This window comes from Equus asinus, chromosome 8 (assembly GCF_041296235.1).
Source record: "Equus asinus isolate D_3611 breed Donkey chromosome 8, EquAss-T2T_v2, whole genome shotgun sequence".
Classification (NCBI taxonomy): Eukaryota; Metazoa; Chordata; class Mammalia; order Perissodactyla; family Equidae; genus Equus; species Equus asinus.
In genome coordinates, this window is record NC_091797.1 from 35096698 (window position 1) to 35118632 (window position 21935).

The following is a 21935-nucleotide window of genomic DNA, read 5'->3' on the forward strand; positions in this document are numbered from 1 at the left end:
TGTGACCTTGGGCTGAGCACTTCCGGGTCTCATTCCTAACCTTTGTTAGTTAAGCCAGGATAATGATACCTAACCAACTTACAGAGTTGTGAATAGATTACATTGGATAATACGTTTACATTCCTGTGTTGTTTTGTTTTCGGCTCTGGTTGTGTTTTGGTTCTTTCATTGCATTATAAAAGCCCAGGGCAACTCTGTCTCCTTCTCCCAAATTTTTCTGACTGCACAACATCATTATAGCAACAAGAAAAGAACTTTTAAAGCGAAAAGAAAAACTCACCTGCAATCCCACCACCTCATAGGATGTACTTATTTCTCTGTCCTCTTCCAGTATAATCAAGGACGACTTTGGGTCACATCACGGGAAACCACATCAGTTAACAGTGTATGAAGGCCCCACAGTCTCCTGAGCCTTCTGCCACCCCCAGGACCTTCACGTGATATAACAAGAGTTCACTGGTTTGGATGGTTGGAGTGAACACTGAGGTGAAAAGTGTATTTGGGTAGGAAAAAATGAATGGAAATCATTTTGTCATCTTCTCAAGCCCACTAAGCAATATGAATTGTTCCCTCCCCTCTGCTGTTCTCCTGTCTCCTCAGGTGTGACGTGTAGATATGTGATTGAGACGCAAGTCAGTCCTGTCTGCCTTTTCTCCCTCCAAACATCAACACCAAGAGAATTCCTCCGGAACACAGCACATGGTGAAGAAGGAAGGGAGGGAGGGTGGGAGGAAAAACCTGGGTTTTGCCTCAGATCTTCTACCTGCTGCAACAGGGAGTGGTTAAGCTGGGAGAGAAGGGAGAACCCCAGAGAAGAGAAAAGAAACAATAATTTTACCCACTCTGACATTAAACCTTCCTCTAAGGAGGGAAAGTAGGCACTGTTCCTTTCCCCCTTCCCTTCCTAGAGTTGTAGACAAAGGTTCAGCTAAGTAATTGGTGTTGACCCGTGTTACTGTTGAACCCTGGGACCAGGTCAGCCAGGGCACACACACTCCTCCTGTGCTCAGCCTGTTTGACTCCCTCCCTGACTTTATTTTAGAAATAAAGAAGCTGAGCCCACAGAAGGAAGTCACTTCCCCAGGAAACAGAGTGTGGCAGAGTTGGAACTCCCTGACTCTGGGGCCAGTGGGATTTCCATAGTGACACCAAAGGTGATGTGCGTGAAGGAGGACGTTAGTGGGGAGAGTGAGGAAGCATCAGGGACTGAGATGCTGCACTGTCACAGCAGGGACCTGGAGGAGGGTCTTGTTTCTGGGTTCTTTACACCTCAGTCCAAGCCATGAGCATATTTCTAAAATTTCTCCCCTACTCCAGATCCTTCCACTTGTTGAAGCCCTACTCAAGAGCAACTCATTCGTAGGACTTTTCTTATTGAGATGTTGTACTAACAGTTTTCTGTGTTTCTCTGAGTTCTCTCAGTGCATCTCTATGTGGGATTTGAATTCAATTGTGCAGGAGGTTGTTGTGCAATTGTCTTCCCAATGTTTTATGTTGTGTCCTGTTTCTCCTATTAGACACACACACACATACTCACACACACATAGACATACACACTCATTCCTCACACATTGGGAGCTGGGTCTTCACTCAATAAATACTGGAGCTTCCTCTGATCTACTTTCTCTGGTTCCTACCTCAGGATCACATTCTCTGCAGTATTTCTACTTGGCTGTGTCCAGGCCGGGTCCAAAAGTCCATGCATTTACTGCCTTTGGCTTCATGGATGAGCAACCCTTCCATCCACGATGACAGTGAGAGGAAGGTGAAGTCTTGTGTTCAGTGGTTGATGGAGGAGCCAAGTTCCTTTGATGATGAGACCAAGATCTTCACATGTCAGGAAAGATTTTTTCCTTTCAATCTGGGAAATGTGCAGCAATGCTACAACCAAACCATGGGTCGTGGTCTGAACAAAGAGCATCCACCAAATCAAGCAGGTAGGTGCCTGGGAGAAAGCAGGGGAGAGCAGTACTTACCACCTCACCCAAAGAGCCAGGCTGGGGAAGGCAAGTGTGCACAAGTTATTGCTTGAGAGTGAAGGCTGGCCCAGTCTGGTCACAGGGGGCGGGATCTGTTTGATGTTAATTCACTCAATATTCAGCAGTGTCAATGGCTCATAGCTTTGTGCTGAGCACGTATCTTTTGGGTGCTGGATGTGGGAACAACAAAGCTTCAACCTCATGTTTTCCTTCAAAGCCTTACAGCTAATATGTGAAGGCACCCATACTTCTGGGAACACTTTATTGGCCCTTGGATGCACCAAGTGTTGTCAAAGACTGGAACCTCCTTAAACATTAAATGAGAAGCAGAGGAAATAGTTTGTGGAAGTCCATAGGTGAGAGACTCCAGTGGTCAGGGAGTTACATGAATGAGATGGATAGAAATTTTCATAGAACCTGATAGATATGTATGATTTGGGTCAATGAAGAACATAAAAGAAACAAATTCCAAGCAGGCAGAGATTAGAGTTGTGTGGGGTGTGGGGTGAGATTTGCCAGCTAGGATCTCCGGGGAGCTGAGTTCACTGGAACTGTGGTCACAGGACAAGAGCTCAGGTGAGGAGGAGGATCTGGGTTTCCTCATTCTGATCTAAGAGTGTCTCACCCCAAGGGGTTGGGCAGCACCTCCTGTCCCTGCTGCTTGTGGAGCCAATGTGCAGACATCCTTTTGTGCAGCAAAATCTGGAAGGGACACCTGGCTGTGGGAGGGCAGGCTGAGAAGCAGCAGGTGAGGTGGGAGGCTGGTGGGCTGCTGGACTCCCAGAGCCCCAATTCCCAGGGTGGGCCAGTGCATGTGGCAGCCTCCGGACTCCAGGATCTTGATCTGAGGTCAGATCCCCTGCTTGTTTAGGAGCAGGGCCAAGAGCAGGGCCACATGAGATCCAGAAAGTACCAGAGTGCCTGGGGAGTGGATCTCTTTCTGGTGGGACAAATTTTCTCAGGTCCTTGTCCCTCAGGATCCTAAATTTCTTATAAGAGATTAAGTGAGAATAAGCCAGGCCCCAATTCTGAAGAGAGTGTGTGATGTGTATGTGTTTGTCTGTCTGTGTGGATTCATGTGCGCATATTAACATGTATGGGTATGTTTGTGTGTGAGAGCGTGTGTATGTTTGTGTTTGTGTATGAATATAAGCATGTATAGGTGCATGTGTGTGTGTGTGGGTTGTGGGAGGGTGTGTGTGTGCACATGTGCGTATATAAGCATTTATGGGTGTTTGTATGTGCATGTGTGTGGGTTTGGGTGTGTGTGAGTGTATGAGTGTTTATATGTGTGTTGCTCTGAGGCCTCCTCATCCTTGGCCCCACCCTGGCCTTTCCCTGTTTTCCCCCATCCCCAGCCCATAATTAGTAAGGGACAGAGCAGCCCTCCATCTGCAGGCAAGTAAGAGGAGGCTCAGGGCGATGAGTGTTGGAGAACTGGTCCTCATCACACTTGGAAGAAGGAAATAGGAACTCAATGGTGGGACGTTCTCCTTTTCCAAGATTCTGACTAAATAAAAGGGTCACACACTGTCCTCAGTGAGATAGTAATAAATTGATGTGAATTAAATAATTAAAACCTCATATGAGCCCTATGAGTTAGGGACAGCTGCCAGCCCCATTTACAGACAAGGAAACTGAGGCCACTGAGAGGTTAAGTGACTTTCACTGGGCTGAGCCGTGACTCTAAGGAAACAGTCTGACTGCTGAGCCCAAGTTCCCACTCTGTTATATTAAGTCCTGTACGCTGTACCCATGCCTCATTAAGGATCGTCTTCTACTGTCAGCTCTGACAGCTTCCCTTTCTTCTCCAGGCACTGAGACTGGTTGAGAGTCTATTGCTTTTCTCACAGTTCCTACAGGTGAGCCCGTGGGGTCTGAAGCGACAGGAGGGCTGGTTCTCTTGCCTGATGGAGTGTGTTTGCTGGAGGTTATGGGAAGGGAGGGTCACAGCTAGACTGCTGGGAATCAATGGTGTTTGCATTTATGGTGTGAGGTGGGCTCTCCAGAATGCTGAGGGGGCAAAGACCAGCAGTGGCCATGCAGAGTTCACTCCTCACTGTTTTATTTCACAGCCCGAAAGCACAGCCTCATGTGGGCCTGAGAAACAGAGGTGTCCACTCATCTCCTGCTGCCCCTGACTTCTCTTCTTCCAACTGACTTCCTGGTAACATCTGCTCTCCAAGGTGAAAACAAGAGGAGGGGTCTAGCCACACCGCTGCTCATGGGCGCTTCCTTCCACCCTGCCTGCTGCTCCCTAGTGGGCCCTCCTGGATGGTGAGAAGAAAGCAAGTAGGACAGGAAGGGAAGGTGATATTTATGGTAGTAAAGACAGGATAGGATGTGTGTCTTCATGTAAGGAAAGGGCTGTCATTGGGAAAAGGACTGAGTAGTTCCTTGTGGACTGCTGGGTTGGAGCCCTCAGTTTCTTGCTGGATGCTAGTGGGAGGCTGACTTCAGTTCCTTGCTTTGAGGGCCTTTCCAGCACAGCTGCTTGCTTTCTCAGAGCTTGCAAGCCAAGAGAGCCAATCAAACAGTCAGCTAGCAAGACGGACACCATGATCTTATATGATCTAATCATAAAAGTGACATCACTGTTGCCACCTTGGCATGTTGGGTAGAAGATAGTCACAGGTCCCTCCTATACTCATTGGGAGGACCTTCCACAAGGGTGTGAATTCCAGGAGGCAGGGATCGTGGGGCACCATCTTAGAATCTGTCTGCACAGGGACATTGCAGGTCAGAGAAAGCAGGAACCAAGTGAGGTTGCGAGGCCTCTGCACTAGATGTGTTCATGCACAGGATGGACAATCACTGACCGAGATCATTATAACTGTGAGCCCTGTGTTAGACAAGATGATCTGCAGAGCTGAGCTGTGTCTATCAAAGCACAGTTCTGGATACAAGAATCGCAGTGTCATTGGAAAGACTCCTCTTGAGTTTTGTGAGAACCTGAGAAAGTGTCCTCTCTGGATATTTCCCTCTTTACTTTCAGACCTCCTACATCTCTAGGAAAGTGCCATCACTAAACTGAACTGGTCTTTAATTCCATGTGTCATTCTGCCAGGCAAATCCTGGGCTCCACTCTTTCTTCCAGCTTTCATACAGGATCCCACAAAGTCACTTCTTGTGATTCCACTTGGTTGGTTTCTTCCTCTTCCTCCAGGTGATTTCCTTGTCGCTTTATTCTCTTGTGTTGATTAGTCAGCTACATTAGGAGATGAGTATCCTCTAACCAAACCTTCCCACTAAGCTTTGGACCAAATGGGTGAAGTTTCCTCTCAAGGTCTCAGATCACTTCCTATACAGGGACAAGACAAACTTAGTGGGGCTCCTGGAAGGTCATGAACTGGCACAATTCCACATTAGGATGAGACATTTAGGCCACAAAGGGATGTACTTTAGTCTTTTTTATGTCCAAACAGGTAGCACAATACCTGACACATAGTAGGCACTCAATAAGTGTTTATAGATTCACTAAATTGAACTCCCCCATGACCACCCAACTACTTATGGACTCAGCTCCTCCTTAAGCTACAGGCCCAAACCTCATGTTTTACCTTATTTTTCCAGGATGCTGACCATTTGGGGACCTCTCTTGTCCACTGCATTTTTCACACTATCCTGCTTCCATGATAAGCACTGGAACTTACACTCAGCACTCTCTGGTCCTTTCAACCTTTTCCCTCTATCCTCATCTTCTCACTATTGTTCTTGCAGAGGTTTTCCCTGTCCACCCCCCTTCTTCTCCATGGATCCAGTCTAGTGTCTCTCAGTTCATTCTGACACTTCGACCAGAGAGATTCCTCCAAAATGCCGATCTGGTTAGGGTTCTCCCTGGCTTCAATGCCGCCATGTGCTGCATGTTGTTCTCGGGTTAAAAGCCGAGGTTCTCCTCAGGCTGAGGTGGCCTTTGTGATCTGGACCGTGGTCACCATCCACTCCTGCTCTTTGTCCCTGTGCTCTTCTCTCTCTAATCTCCACGCTGATCTGCTAACAGTTCCTCCTCCCTGCCCATGTGCTCTCTCTCCATCTGAGCCTTTGTTTGTGATGCTCTATCTCTAGAAGCTTCCTTTGCCCACTCACTTGGATTAAGTCTGTTCCTCTGCCAGGTCTCAGTGTAGACATTGATTTCTCCTGGAAGCTGTTTCCCAGCTACTAATTCTGGCATGTTGCCTTCACCAGGTTATTCAACGCCCTTGTGAGCTCCTTGATGTGTCCCTCACTGAGCCCAGCAGAGAGCCTGCCATCTAGTGACTGCCAATAAATGTTTGCTAAATGAATGTGGGTTTTCCTTGGGTAATTCGAAATTTATTTTGAATGGGTAATATAGGCACCGTGTTTTACAAATTCATATAATATAAAAGGGTTTACAGTGAAAAGGAAAATTCCTCCTTTATCTCATCCACGATTCTTCCACATTTTCTCCCTGGACATATTCACTGTCACCAGTTTCCACAGGATTGCAGAGAGAGATTTCCCTTTTTATCAGGTGGTATTTTACCACATATTCTATCTGCTTCTTTGTTATGAATTAACAATATATTCTGGAATTTTTCCATTTTTTACATACAAATCTGGTTCAGTTTAAGGTATTGATAATGAGAATTCTGTCACTCTTGATTTTTAAAAATGTACTAAGTTTAGCATAGATCATCCTACTCCATAGTAATGGAATTTTATGTGGGAACAGGGTCATTCAGATTAAAACCTGCACTCGTTCTCCAGCCTCCCTTGAGGCTGGTTGTGTTTGTCTGACTAAATTCTGGCCCATCAGATGAAGCAGATGTGAAGTTGCAGGTTTTGCCCTTAAAGGGAGAAAGCGTTACTTCCTTCTCTGCTTTCCCTGTCCTGCGCATGGACCATGGACATGGTCTTAGGTACCTCAGGTCATGGTAAAAAGGGCAATGTGCCAGGGACAGCAGAGAAGAAACATGGATGCCTGGACAACCTCGTGGTGCAGAGTCACCCCAGCAGCCCTGGACTGCCTGCCTCACTGTCATGTGAGACAGATACGCACTTCTCTCCTGTTTAGACCACTGTTATTTGGGTTTCTGTTGCACACAACGGAACTAACACATATAGAGACAATAGGACTTCCCTGGAGGAGTTAGCCATTGTGGTCTCTTCTGGAGATGAGTAGAGACAGATTTACAGTGTCCACGACTATGGGCTCCCTGGGACACTGTTCTAAGTTGGAGTAAGGGAGAGCTTGGCCACATGGGGCAGCACAGGGAGGTTGGAGCCTGTTACTTCCTCATCTTTCTAGTCATGAGGGTCCCTGGGGGAGTGTTTGGGCTCACTAGCTGCTAGATTTGGGAGTCCCTGTTTCTTCACCTCCCTTCTCCCATTTTACAGACAGAGCCCTTGTTCATTCCAGCCAGGATGAGAATCACTACTGGGATCTCTTCCTCCTTCTCCTCCTGTCTGATGGCAGGGACTGTGGAGGTTGACATCTAGAGGAGCCACCTCTCAGGTAGATAGGGAATGCAGTGTCATTTGTCCTTGGGTTCCATCAGGAGTCTGTGCTTCCCCAGCCTGGCTTGGACAGCCAAACTTGAGGCAGCTGACCCCAGGTCCCTCCTATCCTGTCCCCTGCTGATCCCCAAATATATATTCTACCACTTCACCATCCTCTGTTTGTAACCAGGAGTCACTAGGTCCAGCTTAGTTTCCAAGGCACTTCTCAAGGGCTGGAACACTATAGGATGGAAACATTAGGGGAATCTCAGAGTCTGCCAGTGACGGGTGACTTAGGAACCACTATGGCCTTGCACAAGGCTCTGGCTGGGAATGCAGAGACTAGAATAAACAGAGCTCAGGTCAAAGAGATTTTGTGTTCACTCCACAGGAATCCAGATAAGAATAGTGATTCCAGAAATGTTGCCTAGTCTTCCAGGTGATTTTGGGATTAAAAGATAGAACTTTTAGGTGGAAGCATAAAGCTAAGGAAATGCAGAAAGTCAGCAGTGCTAATAATCAGCGTTGTCTCTCATTTCTCTCACAGACCAGAGAAGTTGAAAAGATCTTTCTGTTTAATAGTTACAAGGTTTAATAATCAGCTCAATCTTAAATATTATAGGAAACATTTTGATGCATCGCAGGATGAGGGAATCACATGATGCAGACCTGACCAGTCAGGGTGCACCACATCCACCCAGCAACAGGGATTGGTCCAAGGGTAATCTTCTCCCGTGCTTTACGTATGGGCACTGTGAGAAAGGTGTCTATCTTCCTGCTGAAGATGTTAAGGTGGGATAATGTGAGGGGAGTTGGAGCCGATACTAGATATCTTCCCTAGAAAAAAAGGCAGAGACAGAGAGAGAATCTGATGACACATTGGAGTCCCTGGGTCCAACCATGTCTCAAGGCAGCCTCATCCTGTGCCCTTCCCAGGTAAATCAACCTGGTCAATCTCTTCTGCTAAAACCGTTCACTTGTAACTGAAAGAATCTCGCTACAATAATGCAAATATTGTTTGTTTTTTAATGAAGGCCCAGCAGAATTTATTCTTCTCTCCAACACTCAGCTACAAAGACTAGAAGTGTAGCCTTGGACACATCACTTACATTAACGTTTCTAATATCCACTGTCCTCATCTCTAAAATGAGCTTTGAGCTATTGCAGGGATTAGAGACGGAATAAATGTGAAGTGATCGCACCTGGCACCTGGAAAGTTTTCGACATGTTACAGCAGTTCCATCATTTCTCATCTGCACTATTAATTTGTAATAGCTTTGAAGGAATAAACTAAATCTACATTAAGTGTACGCAGTGTTTTTGGCTGATTGACATACTGCACATTTATCCATTCAATTTATAATATGTTCCCATCAATACCCAAATTTTACGATTTCATAATAAGAGAAATCTAAAGAGTCTGCAGCGTTCTCTGAATTGCTTTGGCCACAGGTCGTTTTGCACAGAGTCACTGAGACACCTGCTGCCACACTCTGCTCTTCAGAAGTTGTTTGTGACCTTGGTCATTTTACCACTTTCAAGATCACTGTCCTTTGGCAGCATATTGAAAGACAAGGGATTCCTTCTGAATTGTCTGTCTGGTTAAACTTTCTCACGTTATTTTCTCTAATTTCATGTACATGTTGCAGTAATAAGATTAATAATAACAGCAAACACTGGTACAGCACTTACTCTGTGCCGGCCACTGTTCCAAGTGCTTTCAAACTTCAGCTCATTTGATTCCCAGCCTCTGAGATACCATAGTTACATTTGCTAAAGCACAGAGCAACGGAGACACTGAGGGAGAAAGTAACCTATCCAAAGTTGCGAACGTAATTGAAACAGTTTCTCTAAAAGTGAACTGAAACTATTGAATGATACTTGTTTGTGCCACAAATTGGTCAAACCAACCTCTACTGATTTAACACATATACAAGCTGTTCTAGAAAAAGCACCTTCTACTGCCCTGAGTACATTGCAAGGCATGTGATACGCAACACAAGTTTTACTCATGTCTTAAGGAGAAAGATGGAAGTGTGCTTTCTCAAAATTCTGTCTCTTCCCTGCATGGGTCCTTTATTTTAGCTGAATTTGCTTGATGAGAAAATACAAAAAGTGCAGCCATCCTGCTCAGGATAAATAATTACTTTACTTACAGAATTTATTCTCTGAATTTGATTTCAGACTCTTCTGCACATATGTAACCAATATGCGACTATACTGTAAACACTCCAGATCTTTTAAGTGGCGATTATAAATTTAAACCTAGGTTGAATGCAATTGCATGCAGTGCTTTAATTCAGGGAATCAGCTGAGGTGACAATCAGATAAACAGTTCCTGCTCATTACTGGCCACTTTCAGACATGCACAGGCAACATCAGCTGAGGACAACTTTGTCCCTGCAGTTGCACCCCGCAAGCATCTTGCAACACTTACAGTTTGAGAGATGTGATACAACAAGCCCTTTAGAGTCTGAGAGCTGGTGCAGTGTTGTTGTCACGGGCGACTTCAGAGTCTTGCCTTGAATGTGCTTCCTGAGCCAAACCAGCCATGGCCGCTCAGTCAAAACCTTGTTCTCAGGTGGAGGATCTTAGCACCAGACTCCTTGGACTGCAGTCGCCTGAGCATCGCTCTCTGTTTAGTCAAAAGAAAGAAGAGCTGCTCCTGTCTCTATCCCGTTTCCCCCAGAAATATCACAATTGGGTTTTGCCCTGCAGCAAGCCCAGGATAAAATCAGATGTTTCAGATAAAATCAAAATAGTTTCAGTTCACTTTTAAAAAAGATGGATTTTAAAGTTATTATAAATTATTAAATGCCAGCCATTTCCTAGGCTTTATTATCCAAGTGAGCAAACCATCCCCATCTGTGCCCCTTCACAGGGGAATCTTATAAACTCCAGAGATTATGCAGTTGTTTCAGACCTCGTGAACATAATTCAGAGTTGCAGTGACAGATTTTAAAGCCCTTTATCACGTTGAAACAAACAAGCTCAGGGAGGCAGTATAGCTTTGCTTCTTACAGCTAACATGTTCAGCATTTTTAGTTAAACTTGAAGAATCTTCAGTGTTTGAAAACTCCGAGGGAATGAAAACCTTCCTTCTCGCAGATAGAGATCCACCCTTAGCTTAGGTGAATGGATGTCGACAAAAAGACGTTGTGGTTTTCCTGCCTAATATTCCTCTTTGTAAGCCCTTCTTCGAGTAGACAGATATCTCATGTGTCAATAAAATGGTCACAATCAAACCATGTTTACATGTTGTGAAAGAGCATTTCTTTCCCTCCCCTAGGAAATGCTGTCAAAGATATGATCCAGGGGAGCTGGCCCCGTGGCCGAGTGGTTAAGTTTGTGTACTCTGCTGCAGCAGCCCAGGGTTTCGCCGGTTCGGATCCTGGGCGCAGACATGGCACCTCACATCAGGCCACGTGGAGGCGGCGTCCTACATAGCACAACTTGAAGGACTTGCAACTAAGATATACAACTGTGTACTGGGGGGATTTGGGGGAGCTAAAGCAGAAAAGAAAAAAAGATTGGCAACAGTTGTTAGCTCACGTACCAATCTTAAAAAAAAAAAAGATATAATCCATTATCGGATTTGTCAGATAAGGGACAGAAGCAGCATGTAGTCAATGGACATTACCGATTCTCAGGAGAAGAGAGTTTCTTGGTTGATGTTGAGTTAAGGAGACAGTCCTGCGTGAAGTGTAGCCTGAGAGTCAGCAGACAGATACCCACGTTTTCCTGCATTATTACTGACTCGGTGAGCTACTCACTGTCCACATACAGAGTCATGCAATTCATGCTGAATGCTCAAAGGTGAAAGGATTTCCAGTATAATGTCTCTAAGGCTTTACTATACATAATTGCTAGTGCATTTTACCCTGTTTGAAGACGCCTTGATTCGCAGGTGCTGGGCATTTCATCAGAATCTAGAGCACAGGGGGCAGATGGGCTGTTTTAGAATTGGAGTAGCACGCCATGGCCCTCAGCCTCACGTACTGGGATGCTGGGTTCTTGGGTTTCCTCCTAAATGTGGAGTTCAAGAATGATGGCAAATTTCAGGCTGTGGAGACGAAATGTCAAAGGAGAGAAATTATAGAAACTCCTAACCTGGCAAGGGGACCAATTTTAGGATTGAAAATGACACCAAGGAAGACATAGAAGCTGATTTAGAGCCACATTTGGAGGAGATAAAGAAGGGAAGTTTTATAGAGGGCCAGTTGCACAATGCGATCCCAGAATCTCAGTATTGACATAATTCGTGAGCTTAAACTGCCAGTTCTTCAACATGGAATGCCGTCCTTTCCATCTCCCTTCCCCATGCTCCCTCCTCTAGGGCACCTCTGCTGCTCATCTGAAGCATTTCCCTAGATGGCTACTTACGTGCACCATTGCACTTGGAGACCCCTCTGCACTGCACCTGTGCTCACACTGTTCTGTGACCAGCTTCTTCCTCAGAGGACTGTGGGCTCCCTCCCCATATCTCCAGTGCCCAGCACCAGTGAGGCTTATTGTGCACTTTTTCACTTTCATCTTCAAAACAGTACTACCAAGCTTATGATGAACTGTAAAGTTTTTTTTTTTTGCTTAAACAACAGAAATTTACTTGCTAACAGTTCTAGAGGCTGGAAGTCTGAGATCAAGTGCCAGCATGGTGGGGTTCTGGTGAGAGCTCTCTTCCTGGCTTGCAGATGGTTGCTTTCTCACTGTGCTCACATGGTGGAGGCAAGAAGCTCTCTGGTGTCTCTTTTATAAGAACACTAACCTCATCATGAGCACCCCTCGCACATGACCTCAAGGACAGCTAATGATCTCCTAATGGCCTGTCTCCAAATCCCCTCACACTGGGGGTTTGGGCTTCAACAGATGAATTTGTGGGTGGGGCGCAATTCAGATGAACTGTAAACTTTCACGGACAGAGATGATTCCCTGCCCCACCACACGTCACCTCGAATGTTTGTTTCATATAACCAACCGCTTTTAATGCTTTAGATGGTTTCTTCTTGTACTTATCCCCATGCTCTTTTTCAAGTTATTTTTATTATGGAAAATTTCAAATGCCCAAGTGGTAGAGAGAATTGTATAATGAACCCTCATTACTCATCATCAGCTTTTACAATTATCAACATTTCCCCGTCATGTTTCATCCATTCCTCCCACTCATCTTTCCTGGCATATATTAATGGCAAATCCTATATGTGTAAATAGTTTGTATGCATCTCTTACTGGTAAGGATTATTCTTTTAACATAACCACCATGCTATTATCCCACTCAACAAAGTTATCGATCATTGCCTAATTTCACTTAATCCTTAGTGCATGTTCAAATGTCCCTCGGTGTCTTCAGGGTATCTTTCTCAGTTGGTTTGTTTGAAGCAGGGTCCAGACAAGGTCCACGCATTGTATTTGGTTGTTGTCTCTCTCCAGTCTCTTTTCCTCTATCTTTCACCGCATCTTTGTTTTTTTTTTCAAACTTTCAATGTTGTTGGAAAAACCAGGTCACTTGTCCTGTAAAATGTTCCACATTCTGAACTGGGCTAAGCGCTTCCTCATGGTGGTGTTAACTTGTTTCTTTATGTCTTGTTTTCCCCGTAACCCACAAAAGATATTCTCTTCCTGATGCATATTCATAATTTTAACGTGAATGACTCTTCTACCTTTCACTTGACTGATTTTCTGTTCAAGTCTCACTAAGGGCACAGACACTGGACATTCCAAGACCTCTGGAGGAGGCAGTGATGCTGTCATTTATTATATACTTCCTCAAGCTTCTGCTCCATTTGGTGTAGTGAATATAGAAGAGCTACAGAACCGGCCACACCCTGCACCTGGACCAGCCCTCCCCTAGAGGTTCTGGAGACACTTCCCTCTTTTATCTAAAGGGCAAGTCCTGGTTCCTCATTACCTTTGCAGGTGATGCTGGACCTACGTTGCTCCGTGCATATTTGCTGCGTCAGCAAGACAGAGACATCTGTGCTACTCTGATACAATAGCAGGTCCCCGGTCAAGGATCTGAGCTTGTTAGAAAGTGACGGTCCCTGGAGCTCAGTGGCTGTCATCGGCCTGTTCTTCTCAAGAACAGATTCAGCCCTGCTGACCCAGCTCCCTACTCTGCTAACCAGAGCGGGAGGGAAGGAGCCTTGAGGGCATCTGGCTCAGCACCTTTTCCAATTCTGGCTACAACCACTCACCAGGCACTCCAGCCCCTGCAAAGACCCTTTCAAGCATTTCCAAGAGCACCAAGTGGTTATTTCCAAAGTTACTTCCTCATTTTCCATTTTTATTTCCAGTATATTGCCAAAACCTATTGATGTTCTTCTGGGCAATATGCCTTTTCCACTTTGTTACACTAAACAAGAATAACGGTTTATTCAATCCATTCTCAATGAACAAGTTTTATGCTTTTTTTTTTTTTCCTGATAATGGGCTTCCAACTCTGCCGTGTTTAAGTTTCTTTACTACCGGATTTCTTATTAGTTTGTTGGGTGTATCTGATGATTTTACAGTTTCTCTATGTTACCAGTATAGTCTCACTGCAGTATTAAAAAATTAATCCTGTTGGGGCCGGCCCTGTGGCCAGTGGTTAAGTTCGCGTGCTCCGCTTCGGTGGCCCAGGGTTTTGCTAGTTCAGATCCTGGGCACAGACCTTGCGCTGCTCATCAGGCCATGCCGAGGTGGCATCCCACATAGCACAACTAGAAGGACCTACAACCAGAATACACAACTATGTACTGGGAAGCTTTGGGGAGAAGAAGAAGGAGGAAAAAAAAGATTGGCAACAGATGTCGGCTCAGGTGCCAATCTTTAAAAAAATTAATCCAGTTAAAACTTGAATCTCAAATTTGATATGAAAAAAGGAATCTTGGTGTCTTCATTGACTTGGTCTGTCATAAGACAATACCATAGATAGGATGGCTTAAACAACAGAAATTTATTTCCTCACAGTTCTTGAAGCTGGAACGTCTGAAGTCAAGGCAGATTCCTTCCTGGTGAGAGCTCACTTCCTGGCTTGCAAATGGCCACCTCCTCACTGGGTCCTCACATGATGGACAGAGAGAGCAAGCTCTCTGGCATCTCTTCTTATAAGGGCACTGATGCCATCATGAGGGCCTCACCCTCATGACCTCATTTAACCCTAATCACCTCCCAAAGACTCCACTTCCAAAGACCATCACATTGGAGGTGAGAGCTTCAACAAAGAATCTGGGGGGCGGGGCACAAACCTTCAGTCTGTAACACTTGCCTTCTCTTTTCTCCCAAGTAAGTTAGTGCTCTGACCCTGGCTGTTGGTTAAGGGCATATACTAATTAGGGTAAGATAGTTCTTTTTTTTCTTCTTCTTCTTCTCCCCAAAGCCCCCCAGTACATAGTTGTATATTCTAGTTATAGGTCCTTCTAGTTGTGCTATGTGGGATGCTGCCTCAGCACGGCCTGATGAATCGTGCCATGTCTGTGCCCAGGATCTGAACCTGTGAAACCCTGGGCTGCCAAAGTGGAGCATGCAAGCTTAACCACTTGGCCACGGGGCCGGCCCCTAGGGTAAGATAGTTTTTATAGTAAACCCCCAACCTGCAGGGGTTGAACATAATATAAGATTATTTTTCCCTATAAGCTGCTCATTTTGGTTCCAACTGAGTAGAGTGTTGGTGAGGTTGGCGGCAACAGTATCTGCTCCACACAATCATTCAGGGATTCAGGCTGACAGAGTTTGTACCATGCTCATTATATGGCTCCTAAGGTTGCTGTGGTCATCTTCATCCAGAATAAGGAAGAGTGAAGAGCATAGAAGAGCATGCTTGTGGATGTTATCTTATTGATTTATAAATCTTCACAATAAATATTATGCATAATAATACTTTTCCATAATTTTTTGCCATACCAAAATTTCAAATAGAGATGGTCAGATTTTTCAGTCTTTTACTTTATCATTTCTGGATTTGGGTTGTGTTTAGAAAGGCCTTTGCTATCATAATGTTGTGAACTATTTGCTTTCAGTTTTCCAGGTGGAGGGGAAGGAGAGAAGAGGGCAGAGGTGGAGGGGAGACGAAAACTGAAAGTGAAGGAGGAGGAAAGTAAAGTTGGGGAGCAGAGAAGAAAGGAAGGATGGGTTAGTGTTCTAGCATCCAGAGCTCTTGTTTTATAATTTAAAGAATGTCCAGAATTCATAGACCATGCTGTATGTCCTTTGTATATCCTTCAAGGAATCTGGTCCTCAACTGGCTGTGTGATAAGCAGCAGCCCCCATGAGCTGAAGATGATTCTCTGGAGAGCGGGGCAGCTGTGAGTCTTTAGCAATAACACTGACAGCAGGTGAGGCACGAGTGTACTAAATCTCGGTGGGGCACCACCACCACCAGCTACAGTCCATCTTTTGCACTAATCAGTTCCACTTTCTTCTTACATTAGTTATTCCACGTGGGCACAGCTTCTCCGGAATTCTGATGGTTCACAATTGGTAGGAAACTTAGCAAAGGACAACTAAGACTGTTGGTGGAATGAAGAAAGCTCTTGGTCCAGCTGTTTGCAAGGCTACAACACATCACCTACTCTACCACCCATTCTAGATTCTCCTAAATCTCGGACAACACTTCTGGTGGTCTAGGTAACCATTTGGTGATTTGCCCAAATCTCATCCCAGAGGAGTCTGAGTTTAGGTTCCCAGAACTTTACCATCTGTGGTTGCTATCCTGCCCATTACAGCAGAAAATGGACATGGGCATACCAAGCAAAGCCCTTGTGGATCACCTGAGTGCCAAACATGTTCCCTTCTACTCCTCTCATGCTTCTCATGATGATCGGGATCAATTATTGCTGCCCAAACAGTAACTCGTTCCCTTGTCCACTGGTCTGCTGGCATGAGGAGCCCAAAGAGAACAGGTGGCAACCATAGCTCTAAGTTTAATGGGACTCTTACTGTGTTCCTGACGGAAGTGTCCACCTCTGAGAAACCTTCTAGAGCAGTAGAGCCCATTGAAAAGTGGGTTATCTGGAGTGATGCGAGTAGAGTCCCTCCTTTCACGTGTGGTTGTTAGACCTCCTTATTCTGCCCTTTGAGGTCACAGCAGCATGTAATTGCTATTGGTTTAGACCTTTGTGTATTCTTCGTGCTGCAGGACAGCACTTATCCTTACAGGGTGTCAACTTGAGCATGGTTTCACAGCTGCGCTCTCAAGAGGTCCTCCCACTGCTCTGTCACTTGGGATCTTCTGTATGGTGTGGCATGTGGTATGAACAGTGGATCTCATGATCATATGCTCACTGCCGCACTGCCTTTGTTGTAAATTATGTTCGTTAGTCCAAGCACTGTTATGTACAATCCCGTATTAGAACATGATACGTATGTGAGTGCTTGGATAGTGTTTCTGAATGAGATACTGCGGGAAGGAAGGGCAAACCCATACCTGGAATACATGTTTCTCTAGATTAGATAAATCTTTGATTTGTCAAGGGTGGAAGACTAACAGTGTTATCAACTTGCTACCAAATGTCAGGTTGGCATCCACAGAGTTGGTACTGTACTGGAATGTATTTTTTCTGGAAGGTCACACATCAGTTTTTGCGGTAAGTATATCAGCCATGGTGAGAGGGAGCCCATGCTGTCAGACCCATGCATTTTCACCCTCTGCCACCTTGCATTCTCCTTTCATGAGCCTGTTGTGCAAGCTCTGTGGTAACTAAGGACAGAGTGTTGCTAATGTCTACTGGCTGAGTCATCCTGTGCACTTGGTTGTTTGATTTTTCTTGTACAGTGGATAATTTCTGGTGGGCATTAACACTTGAGACAAAAGATCCTAATGCTTTGTGTCTACTACATACCTCTTCCTAGGAATCCTTGTCCCTGATCTTCCCATCTTGCTCCTTTAAGGACCCTCATCAACAAGATAAGCCATTGCTACTGCCTGTGAGTTGGTGCATATTCTTGCCTCGGGCCACTTTTGTCTCTACGCAAAGTGGATAAATTGGAACACCACCTGAAGTTCTGCCCATTGGAAGGACATTCCCTCAACACTGTGCTTGGTCATCCCTGAGTAAGGCAGTCCACTACTGGTCAACACCAAAATACTGAGCTGACACATTTGTGAGCCAAGCTCAGGTTTTTCCCTTTTAGGTCAGCTGGTGCAGGAACTCCCCATTAGGTCATCAGTGAGAGCTGAGGAAAAGACAAAGGTACAGCAGTGGTAGGTGACAGGGTCTGAGCCATTTGTTATGCAACTAATTAGTGGTAGATATTTTCTGCTTTGTGTGCATATGGTCTCTCTCACAACTAGTTGACTCTGCTGTTACAGGGCAAGAGCAGCTATAGATAATACCTAAAAGAACAGATGGCTCTGTGTTCCACTACAAGTTTATTAGTGGAAACAGGCAGTGGGCTGCATTTGACCCATGGGCCGTAGTTGTCGACCCCTGTGCTACTCCAATCCTGGGTGTGCCATTTCCATCTTAGAGTGGATTGCTGCTAGGGTGTAACAGTACCCAGACCGTGAAAGGCACATGTAGGCAACAGCCCTTTGATGTTCCATTGTCAGATTCGCCACCTCTTTCAGGGCCCAGCAACATTCTGGGAGCTGTTTGTTCAATGGCGTATAGTTCTCTGCAGCAGATGGCCACGCTCGTTGCTCCAGAGGCCTAGGGGTCTGCACTAAAGACCCTCCTGCTTGGAATTGGCCCATATGCCAGATTCCACATGGCAACTTTTCCTACCACACATGCTTCTAGTACTATGATAAACCCTGGACAGATGGTCTAGGTAGCAAGGCTACTTACTATAGCCTGGACATACTTCCACTCGAAACCAGCAACCTTTCATGTCATCTGTTATATAAGTCGGAACAACATTGCCACAGTATGGAACATGCTGCCTCTAAAACCTGTTGAGTGCTACCAAATGTGGGGCTTCTTTGTTAGTGGCAGGAGGTACAAAGTGCAATACCCTGTCCTCTACTTCTGAGAGGATGTTCCATCATACTCCAGACCATTGGAGCCCTCGATCTTTACCCATGTGGCAGGCCTCTGAGTCTTTCAATAGTTTTAACCACCTACCCTTGGGATACATTCATGTAACCAGAGCATCCATAGTGCATTCCATTTCTTGCTCATCAGAGTCTAATAACGTGATATTATCAATATATTGGACCAATGTGATATCTGTAGAATGTCCAGATGTCCCAGTCCTTTCTCTTTCTTTGGGGAAAATATTCTTTACTGGTAAACAAATTATCTTCCATGATTTTTTAAAAAATATTTTCCCAAGTTTATTGAGATATATTGACATATAACATTGTGTAAGCTTAAGGTGTGCAACATGATGGTTTGATATACGTATATATTGCAAAGTGATACCACAATAAGCTAAGTTATCCATCATTTCACATAGTTACCTGTGTGTATGTGCACGTGTGTGTGTGTGTCTGATGAGAGCACTTAAGATCTGCTCTCTAGGTAACTTCCAAGTATACAATAAAGTCTTGTTAACTACAGCCACCATGCTATCCACTGGATCCCCACACTTAATCATCTATAACTGGAAGTTTGTACCCTTTGACCAAAGTCACCCATTTCCCCCATGCTCAGCCCCTGGAAATCGCCAGTCTACTCTCCGTTTCTATGGGTTCAGCCTTTTTAGATTCCACACAGAAGTGGGATCATACAGTATTTGTCTTTGTCTGTCTGCCTTATTTCACTTAGCATAATGCCCTCAAGGACCATCATGTTGTCACAATTGGAAGGATTTCCTTCATTATATGACTGGATAACATTCTATTATATATACACCAAATCTTCTTAATCCATTCATTCATTCAAGGATGCTTAGGTTGTTTCTATGTCTTGGCTATTATGAATAATGCTACAATCAACACAGGCCTGTAAATATCTTTCCAAAGATAATGATTTCACTTCCTTCACATAAATACCCATAAGTGGAATTACTGGATCATATGGTAGTTCCATTTTTAATTTTCTGAGCAACCTCCCTACTGCGTTCCATAGCGGCTGCACAAATTTATATTCCTGCCAACAGTGCCCAAGTGTTCCCTTACTCTGCATCCTCACCAACACTTATCTCTTTTCCTTTTGATAATAGCCATTCTAACAGGTGGGACGTGTTATCTCACTGTAGTTTTGATTTCCATTTTCTTGATGATTAGTGACGTTGATCATCTTTTCATGTCCCTGTTGGGCACATGGATGTCTTCTTTGGAAAAATGTCTATTCAGGTCCTTTGCTCATGTTTTAATCAGATTATTTGTTTTGTTCCTATTGAGTTGTATGAGTCTCTGATAGATTCTGGATATTAACCCTTTATCAGATATACACTCTGCAAATATTTTAATCCCTTTCCATACATTCACTCTTCATTTTATTGATGGTTTCGTTTGCTGTGTAGAAACGTTTCAGTTTGAGATAGTCCCACTTGTTGATTTTTGCTTTTGTGGTTTGTGCTTTTGTTGTCATATCCAAAACATCATTGCCAAGATCAATGTCAAAGAGCATTTTATCTATTTTCTCGTAAGAGTTTTATGGACTCAGGTCTTATATTTATGTGTTTAATCTATTTTGAGTTAATTTTTGTGACTGGTGTAAGTTTTGGGTCCAATTTCATTCTTCTGCATGTGAATATCCAGCTTTCCCATTAGCATTTATTAAAGAGACTATTCTTTCCCCATTGAGTATTCTTGGCTCCCTTGTCAAACACTAACTCACTGTATATGCCTAGTCCTATCTGTTTTTTCTACACCAACAAACAATTCCTCAGGTCTCAGTAGACAGTAACTGTATGTCCAAATTTTATTTCGATTCCGACACTTTAACCTGGAGATAGTATCAAATCCCACAGATTAAGGGCTCAGTCCCCCAAGACTGCCCCACTTCACAGGCCAATTGCAAGTCCAGGTAGTTACCTGTGCTCTGAACAACTGGCTATAAATCAGAGGTTCCTAGGACCCACTCCTCAAGTTCAAATAATTTGCTATAGCCACTCACAGAACTAAGAGAAACATTTACTTATGATTACCAGTTTATTATAATGGATATTATGAAAGATACATATGAACAACTGGATAAAGAGAAACATAAGGAGAGGACCAGAGGGGTTCTCAGCACAGGAGTGTCTGTTATTGTGGAACTGGTGTGTGCCATCTTCCTGGCACGTGGATCCATTCACCAAAGTGGGAGCTCATCCAATCTTGTCCAAGAGTTTACATAGAGCTTGATGTCCAGCACCCCCGACCTTCCCAGTGGTTAGTAGGTGGACCTGAAAGTCCCAAGCCTCTAATCAGTTGGTGTTTTTGGTGACCAGCCCCATCCGGAGTCTATCTAGGAGCCCCACCCTAAGTTATCTCATTTGTATATGTAGGTCTGGAAACTGGGCAAGGGATTGTAACTTTCTATTGGGCAACTAATCTCAGCCTTCACTTTGTTCATTCTTGATCTGTTAATCTAGATTAAATAACACTCTTGTTGGCCGCCCATCTCTCTCGCCCCTAGAAACAACATGTCTGTTAAGCATTTCCAAAAATCCCTTGCAGTCAGAATTTCCTGGCTTCCATTCTGACATTGCTGGCTATTATGGCGAATTTGCCCTTGTTTCCATTTCGCTGCCAACTGTCCTGTGGCTTTCTGGGATCCTACCATCCCCATTGATGCTAGGGAGCCTAGTTTTGTAATATCATCTCCTAGAGTCAGCCCCAGCCTGCAAAGCGCAGATGCAGTGAGGTTCATACTCTGCTCACCTGCTCATTCCTCATCCTGATATGCAGAGTATCCTTTGGGCCCTTCCAAGGAAAATAGTCACCTGGTGGGTTTCCAGTTTCATAGAGTAGATTCATACTAGCACGCCCACTTCTCTGAGTCCTTTCATCTCTTCATCTACAATCTGTCATGGCAGTTCTGGCATCTCTACTTCATTTGATGTGGGCCACCACTTTTTGTTAGAACAGCTTTATTGAGATATAATTCCCATATGTAATTCAATCATTTAAAAGAACTGGTTTTTAGTATATTCACAGAGTTTTGCAGTCATTGCTACAATCCATTTTGGAACATTCATTACCCCATAACCATTTATTCCTGAGCAGTCAGTCCCTATTTCCCTCCAAAACTCCCCTCCTCCCTAGGAACACACTAATCTACTTTCTGTCCACATGGATTTGCCTATTATGGACATTTCATATAAATAGAATGAAACAATTCATTTGATCTTTTGTTTGTTTTCTTTCATGGAGCTGAATGTATTCAAGGTTCAGCGTTTATAGCATGCATCCATAATTCATTCCCTTTTTACTGCCAAATAATATTCCCTGCATGGATACCACTTTTATGTATTTATTTATCAATTCATGAACATATGAATTGTTTCTGCTTTTTAGCTATTATGAAAAATGCTGCTGTGAATATCGTGTACAAGTTTTTGTGTGGACATAACGTTTTCATTTCTCTTGAGTAAATACCTAGGAATGGACTTGCTGGTCATATAGCAAGTGCAGACCTTGATGAAGTG

General features: G+C 44.3%; 1 long non-coding RNA gene across 1 annotated transcript; it reads left to right on the forward strand.

Moving 5' to 3' along the window:
* Nucleotides 1–1389: 1389 nt before the first annotated feature.
* LOC139045985 (uncharacterized) lies at nt 1390–8749 on the forward strand. Its single transcript, XR_011505557.1, has 2 exons — nt 1390–1937; nt 4055–8749. It is a non-coding gene; the product is annotated as an uncharacterized lncRNA (long non-coding RNA).
* Nucleotides 8750–21935: the final 13186 nt, after the last annotated feature.